Source organism: Tamandua tetradactyla, chromosome 17 (genome assembly GCF_023851605.1).
Source record: "Tamandua tetradactyla isolate mTamTet1 chromosome 17, mTamTet1.pri, whole genome shotgun sequence".
In the NCBI taxonomy this organism is placed as follows: Eukaryota; Metazoa; Chordata; class Mammalia; order Pilosa; family Myrmecophagidae; genus Tamandua; species Tamandua tetradactyla.
Window position 1 is genome coordinate 66,577,501 of NC_135343.1, and position 15,347 is coordinate 66,592,847.

At 37.3% G+C, this 15,347-nt stretch overlaps 1 protein-coding gene across 2 annotated transcripts in view; it reads left to right on the forward strand.

Annotated features, from left to right (window-relative positions):
- The window catches only part of LOC143661342 (uncharacterized), a 69,361-nt gene that overhangs the window by 1,209 nt on the left and 52,805 nt on the right, over window positions 1-15,347 (forward strand). The gene's annotated exons all lie outside the window — the stretch shown is intronic.

Sequence of the window (15,347 nt, forward strand, 5' to 3'; positions counted from 1 at the left end):
ATGTCATATGGTTCATCCACATTGATGCATGCATGATGACTTCATTCCTTCTATTGTTGCATAGTGTTCCATCATTTCTGCTTACCATATTTGTTTATCCATTCATCACCTGACAGACATTTGGGCTGTTTCTATCTATTGTCAATTGTGAATAATGCTGCTATTAATATCAGTGTGCAAATGTCTATTTTTGTCCCTACTTTTAAGTTCTTCCAAGTACATACTAAGTAATGGGATTGCCAGATTATATGACAATTTATACTTAGCTTTCTGTGCAATAACCAAACTGCCTTCCAGAGTGACTGTACCATTTTACGTTCTTATCAGTAGTGATAAGTGTGTCTATTTCTCCACGAGCTTCCCAGTACTTTTAGTTTTTTATTTGTTTGATAATGGCCATTCCAGTATATACGAAATGATATTTCACTATGGTTTTGATATGAGTTTCCCTGACAGCTAGTGAAGTTTGAGCATCTTTTAGTATGCTTTTTAGCCGTTTGTATTTCCTCTTTAGAAAAGTGTCTGTCTATGACTTTTGCCCATTTTATCCTTGCAAATTTTGAAATATGTTCATATACTATATAACCCATCCAAAGTATATAATCAGTGTCTCACAGTATCATAACCTAGTTGAGCAATAATCATCACATTCAATTTTCAACCATTTTCATTTCTCCAAAATAAAAAATAATAAACAAAAGTAGAAAATCTGTTTGTGTTTCCTCTTTGGACAAGTGTCTATCCATGTCTTTTGCCCATCTGTTAGTTAAATTGTCTTTTTGTTGTTGAGCGGTAGGATTTATTTATAAATACTGGATATTAAAACCTTATTAGATAGGTTGCTTCCAAATGTTTTCTTCCATTGAGTAGCCTGCCTTTTTACTTTCTTGACAAAGTCTTTTGATGTACAAAAATAGTCAGTTTTGAGGAGATCCCATTTATCTATTTCTTCTTTCATTGCTTTTGCTTTAGTTATAAGGTCCAGGAAACCACCTCCTACTACGAGATCTTTAAGAAATTTCCCTGTATTTTCTTCTGAGTTTTGTGGTCCTAGCTCTAAGTTTTAGGTCTTTGATCCATATTGAGTTAATTCTGTATAACGTACGAGATAGGGATTCTCTTTCTTTTGGATATTCAGTTCTCCCAGCACCATTTAAGAGGTTATTCTGTCCCAGATGGGTGAACTTAGCTACCTAATCAGAAATCAGTTGGCCTGAGATGAGAGGGTCTTTTTCTGAACCTTCAATTCAGTTCCATTGCCACTATATCTAGCCTTAGCCCAGTACAAAAACAGCATATGACAAAGCTGTTTTGACCATGTAACTTTGTCATATGCTCTAAAGTCAGGAAGTGTGAGACCTTCAACTTCCTTTTTTTTCTCAAGATGTTTTTAGCTGTTTGGGCACCTTGCCTTTCCAAACAAATTTGATTATTGGTTTTTCTATATCTACAAAGCAAGCTGTTGGGATTTTGATTGATTTTGTGTTGAATCTGTAGATGAATTTGGGTAGAATTAACATCTTAATGACATTTAGCCTTCCACTCCATGAACATGAAATGTCCTTACATTTGCTTAAGTCTTTGATTTTTTTTAGCAATGTTTTCTAATTTTATGTGTGTCAAGTCCTTTACATCCTTCGTTAATTTTATTCCTAGATATTTGATTCTTTTAATTGCTTTGTTAAATGGAATTATTTTCCTGATTACCTCCTCACATAACTTATTACTGCTGTATAGAAACATCATACATCATTGATTTTTGCATGTTGATTATATATCCTACCACTTTGCTGAACTTGTTTATTTTCATTTTTAAAATTTTATTTAGGAGTTCAGGACACTTCTGCATATTCCTCACAGCTAAATAGGTTGAAAACTACAAATTGTATCCCTTCTTGCTCCCTGGGGAACCCCTTCCCTCCACTACCAAAGCACCTCAGTCCCACATCCTGAGAACCTGACCTCCCTCCTGCAAACGAAGCGCCAGGAAAAGTGGTAATTAGATGAGTAATTGTATATATATAATTTTTTTTCTTTATTATGAAAGGTCAGTGTTAAAAATATGAAACATACAGAAGCCATTGCTTATGATACTGTTTGCAAACTCTAACTGCATAAATGCAATAGCCGGTGGTTCATTGTTATATATGAATACAGATATTCTTCCTGGGCCATATGTTTTAAAGTTGACTCTCTTTACCAGAGTCATAATAGCAGATTCGTACTACATTCATCCTTTTGTTCCTGCCTAATTTCATTCAGCATTATATCCTCCAGGTTCATCCATGTTGTCATATGCTTCAAGACTTCATTTAGTCTTACTGCTGCATAGTATTCCATTGTATGTGTGTACCACATTTTGTTTATCCACTTGTCTGTTGATGGGCACTTAGGTTGTTTCCATCCTTTGGCGGTTGTGAATAGTGCTGCTATGCACATCGGTATAAAAATATCTGTTTGTGTCACTGCTTACAGCTCTTTGAGGCATATGCTGTGTACTGGTATTTTCCCTTTTATTTCATGTATAATGGATTTCTTTGTCTCTTATACATCTTTATATCAGAGCTACTTTATCTGATACTAATACAGCTGCTCCTACTTTCTTTTGGTTACAGTTTGCATATAATATCTGTTCTAGTGTGCTAGCTATTGAAATTCAATATACCAGAAACAGAATGTTTTTTAAAAAGAGGAATATAATAAGTTGCACTTAGGCCCGGAAATGCCCCAATTAAAGCAAATCTATTGAGATGTCCAATCTAAAGTATCTAGAGAAAGATGCCTTGATTCAAGAGGGCTGATGAAGTTCAGGGCTTCTCTCTCAAATGAAAAGGCACATGGCAAGCACGGTCAGGGTTCCTCTCTCATCTGGAAGGGCATATGGCAAACACGGCGTCATCTGTTAGCTACCTCTCCAGCTCCCCAAGAGGTGTTTTCCTTCTTTATCTCCAGAAGTCGCTGGCTGGTAGACTCTGCTTTGTGGTTCTGCAGTGTTCTGCTCTCTCAACATCTCATGGCATTCTCTCTTGTTGTTCTCTAACTTTTTCCAAGGTGCTTCTTCTTTCAAAGCATTCCAGTAAAACCAATCAAGACCCACCTGAAATGAATGGAGACATGTCTCCACATAATCAAGTTTAATAAGCCACATTGATTGAGTCACATCTCCATGGAAATAATCTAATTGAAGTTTCCAGCATTCAGTGCTGAATAGGGATTAGAGGAAACAGCTGCCCTCACAAAATGGGATTAGGTTTAAAACATGACTTTGCTAGGGTACATAAACCTTTTCAAACTGGCACAACATGTTTTTCATCCTTTCATTTGTATTCTTGGGTTTAAATTATGTCTCTCACAGGCAGCACATAGATAGATTATAGTTTTTACTTCATTTTGCTGATGTGTCTTTTAATTCATGAGTTTAGTCCATTAACATTCAGAGTTATTACTGTAAAGGTAGTTCTTGAATCTGCTATCTTATCTTTAAGTTTTTATTTATCAGGTCTGTATATTATTTTCCTTGTCTCTCTTCTAATCTTTTAAGTTATCCTTGCTGTCACTCTTAAATTATGTAGTTTCTCAGACCTCCCTCTCCTGTCTTTTTTTTTCAACCAACAGTACTTCCTGTAGTATTTCTTATAGAACAGGTCTTTTGTTGGCAGATTCTCTCTGACTTTGTCAGTGAAGATTTTACTTTCTCCCTCAATTTCTAAGGACAGCTTGACAGGATAAAGAATTCTTAGCTGTAAGTCATTTTCATTCAAAATCTTAAATATAACTTACCACTGCCTTCTCACCTCTGCGGTGGCTGTTGAGTAGCCTGAGCTCAATCTTACGTGGTTTGTGTTGTATGTAGTGAATCACTTTTCTTTTGTTGCTTTCTTGACTTTTTGCTTCTCTTCAATCTTTGACATTCTCATTCATGTGAGTCTTGGTGTAAGCTGTTTGGATTTATTCTATTTGGAGTTCGTTTGACTTAATTGATTTGCATATTTTTTTTCTTTTGTAAGGATTGTAAAGTTTTCCTCCATACTTGATGATTTTTAGTGGCAAACAGGCATTTGATTGTATTAATAAGATTATCTTACAAATTGATTTTCTTGTAAGGTTTTATAGATACTTGGATTTGCATTGAAGTTCCCATTTTGGACTTGATTTGTCAGTGTTTACCCACAAAAGCAATTCCTGGATCTTATGAGGGGATTATAGTTCTACTTGATACACTTTTGAGGTAGGCAGATAGGCAATTTGTCCAACTGTACCTTCTGCTTTTTCCCAGCAGGTGGCAGTCTTGAGCTATCTCTTCTCCTCAGGCCTACCTCTCCCACACTGCAGGTGCTGGCTAAGCTGAATGGATACCCGATATATTTCCAACCAGGGCCCTCTGCTTGTATGCCTAATGGGCTCATGGCCCCGGACTCCCAGTTGGGATGACCTTGATCTGTGGGGCTGGATTTTCAGCTACGTCTGCTCACAGCGAATTTGGAAATGTCTGGCAGTTAGTCAAGGCAAACAATTCGGTGGGTTCCTCTGCCTCACCTTTCTGTCTGCACCCAACTGAGGTCTCTAGTCCCCTGTGCAGGGAGGAGAGTGGAATCAGACCCCAAACAAGTCTCTTAGTGGCTAGTGATCAGACATGCACCTCTCTGTATCTATGCCTCCTCCCTCAGGAGAGCCTCATAGTCTGTGCCAAAAAAAAAAAAAAAAAACAGGCGCCCACAGCAGCCTGTCTCAGGGAAGGGGAGTAGACACTACACTCTGGATAAATGGTCTTTGTACACAGGAAAAGCAAGTCTGCTGGCTTCCAAGTTCCCCATGGGAACTCCTCACATGCAGAGCTATGAGAAAAGATCTCCCTAACCAGCTGTGAGCATAGGATGGATTTGTGACTGAGCACACTCATGCCATTCTCTCCATTATAGCTTCTCTGCTTTTTCATTCAGGGTCTCCCTATATAGAATAGAAAACTCTCTGTCTCGTATACCCTGAAACTGCTGTCCCAGTCATTTTTCTGTCTCTTCTCTCATTGTTGGGTGCAGCCAGGGTGAACTCAGTTCCTTCTATTCTGCCTTCTTAGAAGTCCCCAGTAAAGCTCATATTGCATGGCACCATTGAGCCTGCTTCTTTTCTTTGACCTGTGCTTACTATCAAGTAACTTTACTGTGGTTTTTTTCTTCAAAATTTTCCAAATACAAGATCATATCATCTGCAAAGAGCGATAGCTTTACTTTTTCCTTTCTAATTTAGATGCCTTTTATTTGTTTTCTTGCTTAATTGCTTCAGCTAGAATTTGCAGCACAATATTTAATAAAGTTTTGACAGTCAGCATCCTTGTTGTTCCAAATCTTAGAGGGAAGGCTTTCAGTCTTTCCCCATGGAGTGTGATGTTAGCTGTCAGTTTTTCCTATATGCCTTTTATCATGTTGAGGAGATTTCCTTCAGTTCCTAACTTTCAAGGTGTTTTATCAATAAAGGATGTTTGATTTTGTCAAATGCCTTTTCTGCTACAAGATGATCCTGTATTTTTTCCCTATTTGATTTGATAATGTGGGGTATTATATTAATTGATTTTCTTGTGTTAAACCTCCCTTTCATACTTGGGGTAAAACCCACTTGATCATGGTATATAATTTTTTTAATGTGCAGCTGGATTTGATTTATAAGTACTATGTTGAGAATTTTGGCATTTGTGTTCTTTAGAGAGATTGGTCTGAAGTTTTCTTGTAGCATTTTTGTCTGGCTTTGGTATTAGGATCATGTTGCCTTCATAGAATTAGTTACATAGTATTCCCTCCTCAGTTTTTTTAACAGTTCGATCAGGACTGTATTTTTATTGGAATGCTTGTTGCAGTTCATCTGTGAAGCCATCTATCTGGTCCTAGAGTTTTCTTTGCTGGGAGATTTTTGATTATTGATTTACAGTCTTTACTTGTGATTGTTTTTTTGAAGTCTTCTGTTTTCAGTGTTATTTGCTCATGTATGTCTAGGAAGTTTTCCATTTCATCTCAATTCTCTGGTTTGTTGGCCTATAGTATCTAATATTATCCTCTTATGATCTCCTTTATTTCTGTGGTAAGACCTACTTACCTTAGTTATCATATGTTGTGTTTGTGTCTCTTGTTTTTACACTATAAATCCCTACTGCTTTCTCAAAAAAAGAAATAGAATGAATTACACAATTATTCAACAAATGTATATATGAAAATACCATATCCAAAACAGAAACTGTATATTTAAAGAGCTCATGGACCTAGTAAACAAATGGTTTTCCTTCATAAGATGGAGGAAAACTTTAAAAACTTGAAAGGGATAACCAATATTCCCTATTCAAAAATAAATAAAACCATGAAATAGTAACAAACAGAAAATATAATCTAGGAACTGAAATTAACAGGAGAAAGGCCCCTAAATAAACATACTTTTAAAATTTCCATTACAGAAAAAATAATAATTTAATACGTTACATAAGATTGCCAAAGTCACAAAGCTAAATAAATATTCCTAGGAAAATTATTGTCTTTATACTGTTAAAAATGCTTACATAAATTAAAATAAATAATTTAATGATATTAACCTCCTACCTTAAAGGTTAAAAGAAATATAATAAACATTTTGAGGAAAGACAGAAAGGAATTAATAGAGTGGATCAAAAAATAAATCATTTATCAAAAAAAGTAGAAGAATATCTAAGATCCAAATCAGTGTGCCTGATAATACTTTCTTCAATGAAGATAATACTCTTTATCTGCCCAGTCCATTACAGAAGCCACTAGGTATGTGTAGCTAGTGGACATATGAAATGTGGATAGTGATACTGAAATGTGGTTAATTAAATTATGTGGCTTACAGGTATGCAACTTGTATTGCAGTATGCAGCTTAAAATATTGACTAACAAAGACGAAGAGTCTTGGAGAAGGCAATTAAATGTAATAAAATAGATTGAAAATAAATATGGGAAAAAGACACATTGTCAAAATAAGAAATGAGTTTGGTGAGACAGAAGTTGCAAAATGTAAGATATTGGTTTGATATAAAAACATTGGAATATACTCAGACTTATAAAAGTGTAAGTGAATGAGTCCTGCTTATGTATTGTTTTGAGAATTCATCAGAACTCAAAAATAGGAAGGCTTGGATAGGTCATCTAGGTTCTAAGGTTCAAAAGGAAAGCAAACTTTATTCTTTTCCCAAATTTCTACTCTGTTCAGTTCATTTTCAAGGTGACTATAACTTATGTTTTGTATTCCTTTAAAACATTGAATAAGCCTAATAAGGGCTATATTCTAGGGGTCACATCTTGATTACAGATAATAAATGTGTTCAATGCTTCATTCTGTAAGACAATCATTTTTTCATCTTGATTGGAAATACTAGGCAATTGCAAAGTGATAATTCTCATATAATGTTGCATATTTAAGGCTATTGTGAAAGGAAGTTTTGAGAATTCGTTCATCTCTTTTATTCATTCATAAGTCCTTTTGGCTGCATTCTGTATACCAGGTAATAATCCAGGTCCTGGAAATTCAAGCAGGCAACCAACACACTGGGTCTTTACATTTTTCTGTGTACAGAAAAATGGTTGTTCATCAACTGATGAACAGAAGCATGAACTGTGGTGTACACATACAATGAAATATTGAGTGGCTGCAGAAAGAAATGAAGTCATGAGGCATGAAACTAGGGAAATGAACATGGAGGTCATTATGCTGAGTGAAATAAGCCAGAAATGAAAGGACAAGTATTATGTGGTCTCACTAATTAATTATAATGAGCAAACTCTGGCAATATATTTTGATTATGGTAGATCTGTAGTATGCTTTGAAATAAAAAATTGGGTATCCTCCAGTTTTATTGTTCTCTTACAATATTTTAACTACTCCAGGTCTCTTATAATTCCATATAATTTTTTTTTTTTTTTTTGCATGGGCAGGCACCAGGAATTGAACCCGGGTCTCCAACATAGCAGATAAGAACTCTGCCTGCTGAGCCACCGTGGCCCACCCATAATTCCATATGATTTTAAGGGTTAACTTTTATATATTTTTTAAATGGGCTTTGGGATTTTTATAGGTATTGAAATGTACCTCTAAATCATTTGGGCTGTATTGCCACCTGAACTGTATTAATCTCCCAGTTCATGAAATGGGATGTGTTTCCATTTATTTAGGAACTCATTAATTTCTTTCAGATTTTGTAGATAACAGTATGCAATTGCATACCTTAGTTAAATTTATTCCTAGTAATATTAATCTTTTTGCTCCACTGTAAATTGATTTATTTCCTTTTTGGATTCCTTAAAATACAATTGATTTATGCAAGTTAAACTTGTACTCTGCAACTTTACTGTTTTCATTTATTGGCTCTAATAGGGTGTTTGTGCATGAGTGTAAGTGTGAATGTGTGCACATGTGTCTATAGGATTCTCTCTATATAAAATCATATCACCTCACAAGATAATTTTACTTCTTTCTGTCCAATTTGTATGCCTTTTATTTCATTTTATACACAAATTACTCTGTCAGGACTATCCAGTACATGTTTAATAGCAGAAAATGAAAGCAAACATCCTTGTCTTTACTGATCTTAGGAGAAAGGATTTCAGGCTTTTCTACTGTTTATGATGCTAGCTATGGATTTTTCATGAATCCCCTTTGTTTGGTTAAGGAAGTTCCTTTCCAGTCCTAGTGTGTTGACTGTTTTTATCGTGAAAAGTGTTGGCAAATTGTTTTTGGCATTTTTTATCAAACTAGATGATCTTACTTTTTTCAGTCTGTTAATATGGATTATTAAATTGCTTGATTTCTATATATTGGCATATCCCTTGAATTCATAAGCTGAATCCCAGTTGGTCCTAATTTGTAGACCTATTATCTGCTGGATTTGGTTTGATAGTATTTTGTTGAGGATTTTGACGTCTATTTTAATGAAGGATAATTGTCTGTAGTTTTGATGCCTTTGTATGGCATTCATAAAAGCACCATGCTGGACTCATAGAAGTATTAGGAAGTATTCCTTTATCTTCTATTTCTTGGAAGAGTTTGAGAATTTTTCTTTATATATTTCATGGATTTCAACAGTGAAGTCATCTTGTCCTGGACTTTTCTTTGTTTGGAAGTTTTCAGTTTCTGGTCCCATCTTTTTGCTTGATATAGTTCTGTTAAGATATTCTATTTCTTTTTGACCCAGTTTTTATATTTTGTGGGTTTCTTAGAGTTTTTCCATTTCAACTCAATTATCAAATTTGTTGGTGGTCAGTTCACAGTATCATGATATTTTAATGTCTATAGTCAGTAGTAATGTCCATAATTTCATTTTTTCCTTTAGTTATTCATGTTTTCTCTCCTTTTTTTTCCTTATCAGACTAGCTAAAGGATTGAAATTGTATTGCTATTTTCAAAGTTACTTTTTTGTTTTTGTGATTTTCTCTATTGTTTTCTCTCTTCCCTATTCCATCTATATCCACTCTAATCTTTGTTTCCTTTATTCTATAATTATGGGTTTATTTTGTTCTTCTTTTTATAGTTACTTAGTATGTGTAGTTAGGTTTAGGTTTGGATTTAAGATTTTTCTTCTTTATAAAAGTGTTGTTTCCACCTATAAAGTTTTCTCTGTGTGCTTCTATCATTTCATTCCGTTCCATAAATTGTGATGTTGTGTTATGGTTTTTGTTCAGCACAAAGTGTTTTCATATTTCCTTGTGATTTACTTTTTGACCCACTGGTTGTTTAAAAATATATTATCTTCCACGTATCTGTGAATTTTCCAGCTTTCCTTGTTACTGATTTTTAGTTTCATTGCATATAATAGGAGAAGGTATTGTGTTTGACTTTAATCTTTCAAAAAATTTTGGCTTGTTTAATGACCAGACATATGACATACCCTGGAGAGTATTCCACGTATGCATAAAAGGAATGTATTTTCTGCTGCTATTATATGAAGGGTCTTATATATTTCTGTTAGGTCTAAACAATTTATCATGTTTTTCAATCCCATTGCCTTAGGATGTATGATGCAAATGGGAGATTCCTACCTCTGAAGTTGCATTAGTTATTTGTCTATGTAGTCTCCTATTCTTGGAGCACCTTGCACTGACATCCAGCATGACCTTCTCTCAGATACTGGCCTATGTGTGAATAATTTTGAAGCCTTCATTGAACGTTCAAGTCTTTGGTTGGTACTAAGCAAAGCTCACCAGTACCTCTGTGTTTTTACCAAAGTGTTATTGTTTCTGATACATTTTTCTTGCGTACTTACTCTCCCAGTGAACTCCAAAAGGTCATTTAGCTGGTCTGTCTGTGTCAGTTGTGAACACCAGAGTTTGGTATATGAAGAGGCTAAGAAGATTTATTGACAGAATGACAGTCACTGTTTTGGCATTTGTTATTATTGAAGCCCAAGCTTTGTAATTAAAGTTTAAGGAAACCACTCCTGAGATAAGTATTAGAAAAGCTTTAAGGAGTCAGTGTCCAACCAAGAAATGCTAGAGTGTAATTGGGATGTATCTGAGGGCTATCGGAATCAGTTTCAAAGATGATTAAGTAAAAGCCATTGACCTTTCTTTAAGTCAACTTGGCAGGTAAACTCACTGTCCTTCCCATTGTGTGGAACATGACTCTCGGGGGTATAAATCTCCCTGGCAACATGGGGCATGACTCCGAGGGATGAGCCTGGCCCTGCATCCTGGAATTGAGAAAGACTTCTTAGCCAAAAGGGGGAAGGGAAATGAAACAAAGTTTCAGTGACTAAGAGATTTCAAGTAGAGTCAAGCAGTCATTTCTGGAGGTAATTCTTTTGCATTATTTTGATATCCCTGTTTAGTATTTAGTGTATTAGAATAGCTAGAAGGAAATAACTGAAACTGGTGAGTTGTGATCCAGGAGCATTGATTCTTTCACACGACTATATAACTATGTCGCTTTTTACAGTGAGACCATGTGTTTGTGAAAACCTTGTAGCTGATATTCCCTTTATCCAGTACATGGATAGATGAGTAAAGGAAAGACAAAAAATAAGTAACAAACTCCTAACAGGAGAAGTGCAAATAAACATTCAGTAAGATATATGGTGAACTGTAAAGTACCAAAGATAAAGAAGGCTGAAAGCCTCAGTGGAGAGAGGCAACATGCCATGGGCAAAGGAGCATCAATAAGACTGTTGTTTTCTCACAGAAAGCCAGACTGTCTAAGGCAGTGGGATGGTGTATTTAAAATGCTGAAAGCAAAGTATTGCCGACTAAGAAGTCTATAACAAGCCATATCTTTTAAAACTGAGGTGTAGATTGAGGTAAGATGGAGTTCCAGGATTCAGTCTTCCACCAGAATAATTATTAAATAGGCAGGAACTATCTGAAATATTTCCAGACTCTGGGGACCAATAGAACACTATACAGCATCCAGGGAGGAGCAGGAGGAAGAGCCTGGTAAATTGCAGTAAAACCTACGCATTCTGTGTGATGGTTAATTGAGTTATTCCCCCATTCTAAGTACACAGAATTTTGTCTGATGTACATTATGGTTTCAGGTGAGATTTATTATGACCTGTTATTTCCCCACAGACTGCTGGAGATTCAGTCCCTGGTTACTTCACTGGTAAATGAAAGGCACACAAAATCCTTTTACAAAGGACCAAGGATAGGCACAGCTGTTCACTGATTATGACTTTTGATTAGCCACTTCAGAGAGTGGGAGACCCAACTCTGAGAGTAGCCATAGTCCCACCCCATCCCAGCCATTTGTTTTAGTTTGTAAGCTGTTGGATTGCAATATACCAAAACTGGAAAGACTTTTGAAAAGGGGAATATAATTAGTTGTAAATTTACAGTTCTAAGCCCATAAAAATCCAAATTAAGACATTCAGGGAAAGATACCTTGGTTCAAGAAAGCAGATGATGTTCAGCTGGAAAGGCACATGGTGACGTCTGCTAGCTTTCTCTCATTTCATCAGGCTTCCCTGGGAAGGTGGGGTTCCTTTCTTCATCTCCAGTGGTCTCTTGACTGTGTGTGCTTTGATGGTCCTGGTGACTTTAAAGCTTTTTCCAAAATGTTTCCCTCTTAAAGGGCTCCAGTAAGCAATCCTGCTTTGAATGGGTGGAGACACATTTCCATGGAAACTATCTAATCAGAAGTTACACTCACAATTCAGTGGGTTGTATCTCCATGGAAACAATAAAAAAGATTCTACCCAGCAAAATTGAATGAGGGTTTTAAAGGACATGGCTTTTCTGGGGTACATAATAGCTTCAAACTGGCACACCATTGTTGTACCCCATCCCAGACAAAACCAGCAGGATAGGAGACTTACAGATACAGTGCTTCCTCAGGGATGTTGCAGTGACTCAGGAGCTATGTTTGTTGGGCAGGTCAAGAAAGCTCATATTGGGGGAAATGAAGAGGTTCCTGGTGCCATTTTCTGGTACACTCCCCAGGGCACTTTTGAACCAGTCTGGCTCCCCTCAGTGGACTCCTGACCCTATTTCAGATGGGAAGGACTGACTTGGAAGACATGTCTACAGCATTCCTGCCATACCCACCCCAAATTGCCCTCCAGGAAAAGCAGCTGAGCAGTGAAAAGAGTATAAGAAACTATAGAAGTGAACAAACTGAGGAAAAGACTTGCCTTCTTTAAAGACCTGTGAGTGGGAAGTCTGTGTCCTGGAAAATAGAGGGTGCAATTGAACTTCAGTAAACAGGGGAACTCCAAAACCACCTACAAGTGAAAGCCCAGGAAAAGACAAAGTGCCAAAGAAGACAAGGTTGACACTGCATACTGCATGTGCCTTGGGTGGACCTTCATGATAGGAGGGCTGAAGATCAAGATGATCTCTGACATATTACTAGCTGCTTAAAAATCAAGAAAAAGACATTTCAGGGAATAAAGAGTTAACATTTTAAAATATTAAAAACGTACAGTCTGCAATGAGAGTATAAGATAGAGAAACAGCAAATGATGGCCCATCCACAGAAAGAGGATAAAAATCCCGAAAATATGATGAGCAAAACTAGAATATGGACATACCAAACAGACTTTTAAAAAAATCATCATAAGAGTATTCAAGAAGATAAAGGATATTTTAGTTTGTAAGCTGCCAGAATGCAATATACCAGAAATGGAACAGCTTTTAAAAAGGATATTTAAGACTTCTGGAAAGATGGCCAACTAGAGTAGCTCAAAATTAGCCCTGCTACATGGAAAAGTTAGAGAAGGGACAGAAGGGCAAGTAAGGCAGCAATTCAGGAGTGCAGCTGACTTGGGACAGCCTTCTGCATCACATGTGGCAGCCCTGACTACAGAGGCCAAGGAACTAAGAGAGAGAAAGCTGAAGCCTGGCTCAGAGGCACGGAGCCAAGGAGCCCATGGGAGTATGGATGGGAACATGGGACTAGCAAGTAAGCTAGGCCGTGTTCCTTGGGTGTGCTGCCCTCACCAGCACAGGCCCATGACCAGCGACTAACCCCACACCCCAGGCACCCCCACCCCACCAACCACAGTACATGTACTTGCCCCACATCCCCACTCCTGGTGTAGCCCAACCCACCTCTCCTGCATGCCTCCTGAGCACTACCTCCCCCTCCCTGTTCCCTTCAGGCTTTGCCAATGCATAGAGGTTGCGGGCACTAGCGTCCATACCTAGGCTACCCCTAGCTCCCACCCAAACTGTCGCACAGCCTCACACCGGCCTCCCTGAGCTCAGTGCATCAGTTTACATCACTTCCAGCCCCATGCATGTGCACGGGTCCCCAGTAATGTCATTCAGCTCTGGGAACTGCGCTTTACAGCACTCCTAGAATAACACATACACACAGCCCTCAGCCTCACTTCCCAGCTCTGAGAAAGTGCTGACGTGTGCATCCGGGTCCTTGTACCCCCAATCCATGAAGGCATAACGCCATCCTGCTGCCACAGCTCTAGGCATGCGCACAAAGGGCCCTGTACCTTAGACCAGTGCACACCAGGGTTGTACCCCCGAGACCGGAGCACCTGTACAGCTACATCCTCCCTGGCCACTGGGCACTCACATTCACAACCATCAGTATAACATCCCCAACCTGTACCTACATCTGCCCTGAAACAAATCCCCATACTAAGTGCTCTACCCTGTGCCTTGCTCCCTACTGTACAACCATCCTGCAAACACAAGGCTTTAGATTACTGAAAGAAATCAACTCCCAATATAAATCAATCAAGATATTGACATACTACAAAGACAGTAAAAGATCACTAAGGATATCACAATGCAGGCAGATATAGCCCTGCCTAATGACCAGATTAAAACACCAGAGGAGAATAGACATTGGGACAACTAATCAAGGATGTTCATCCAACTCTACTTAATAAAATCAGTGAGACAGCAAGTGACATTGAGGCGATCAAGAAGACAGTAGAAGAGCATAAAGAGGAATTTGAAAGAATAAATAGAAAAATAACAGATACCACAGAGATTAAATATTCTGTTGACCAAATAAAAAACATACTGGAGGCACACAACACCAAATTTGAAGAGACAGAAGAAAGAATAAGTGATGTAGAGGACAGGATAATTGAAATTGACTCCAAAGGCTGAAAACAGCAAATGACGAAAAAAGATGGAAAAAAATGAATTGGAACTCAGGGAAATGATAGACAAAACAAAGTGCATAAATATAAGAATCATTGGTGTCCAGAAGAAAAAGAGAAGAGTAAAGGGCTAGGAAAAGTAGTTGAAGATATAATGGGGAAAAGCTACCCAACCCTCATAAAGGACAAATATACAAGTCAAAGAACTCCAGACAGAATGAATCCAAATAGGCCTTCCCCAAGGCACATGCTAATCAGTCTGTCAAATGTTGAAGAGAAGCAGAAAATCTTGAAAGCGGCAAGAGACAAACAATCTACTCCATATATGGGAAACCAAATAAGACTGAGTTCAGACTATTGAACTAGCACTCTGGAGGTGAGGGAGGCAGTGGTATGATAGATTCAGGATCCTGAAAGAGGAAAACTTCCAGCCAAATTGTCTTTCAAAATTAAGGGAAAGATTACAGTTTTCACAGACAAACAAGTCCTAAAAGAATCTGTCAACAAGAGACCAGCCCTACAAGAAATACTAAAAGGAGTTCTGCTGGCTGAAAAAAAAAAAAAAAAAAAGACAGGAGCAGGAGGTCTGGCAGAGGGTGCAGAATTGAAGAGTACCACTAAGGGTAATTTAAAAAATACAGAGAAAAAGAAGGAAAAGAATATATAGATCTAACAAATAAAACTAAAAAGATAAGAGGATGGAATCAAGAAATACCTTTTCAGTAAGAACTTTGAATGTTAGCAGAATAAATTTACCAATTAAAATGTAAAGATTGGCAGAATGGATTAAGAAATT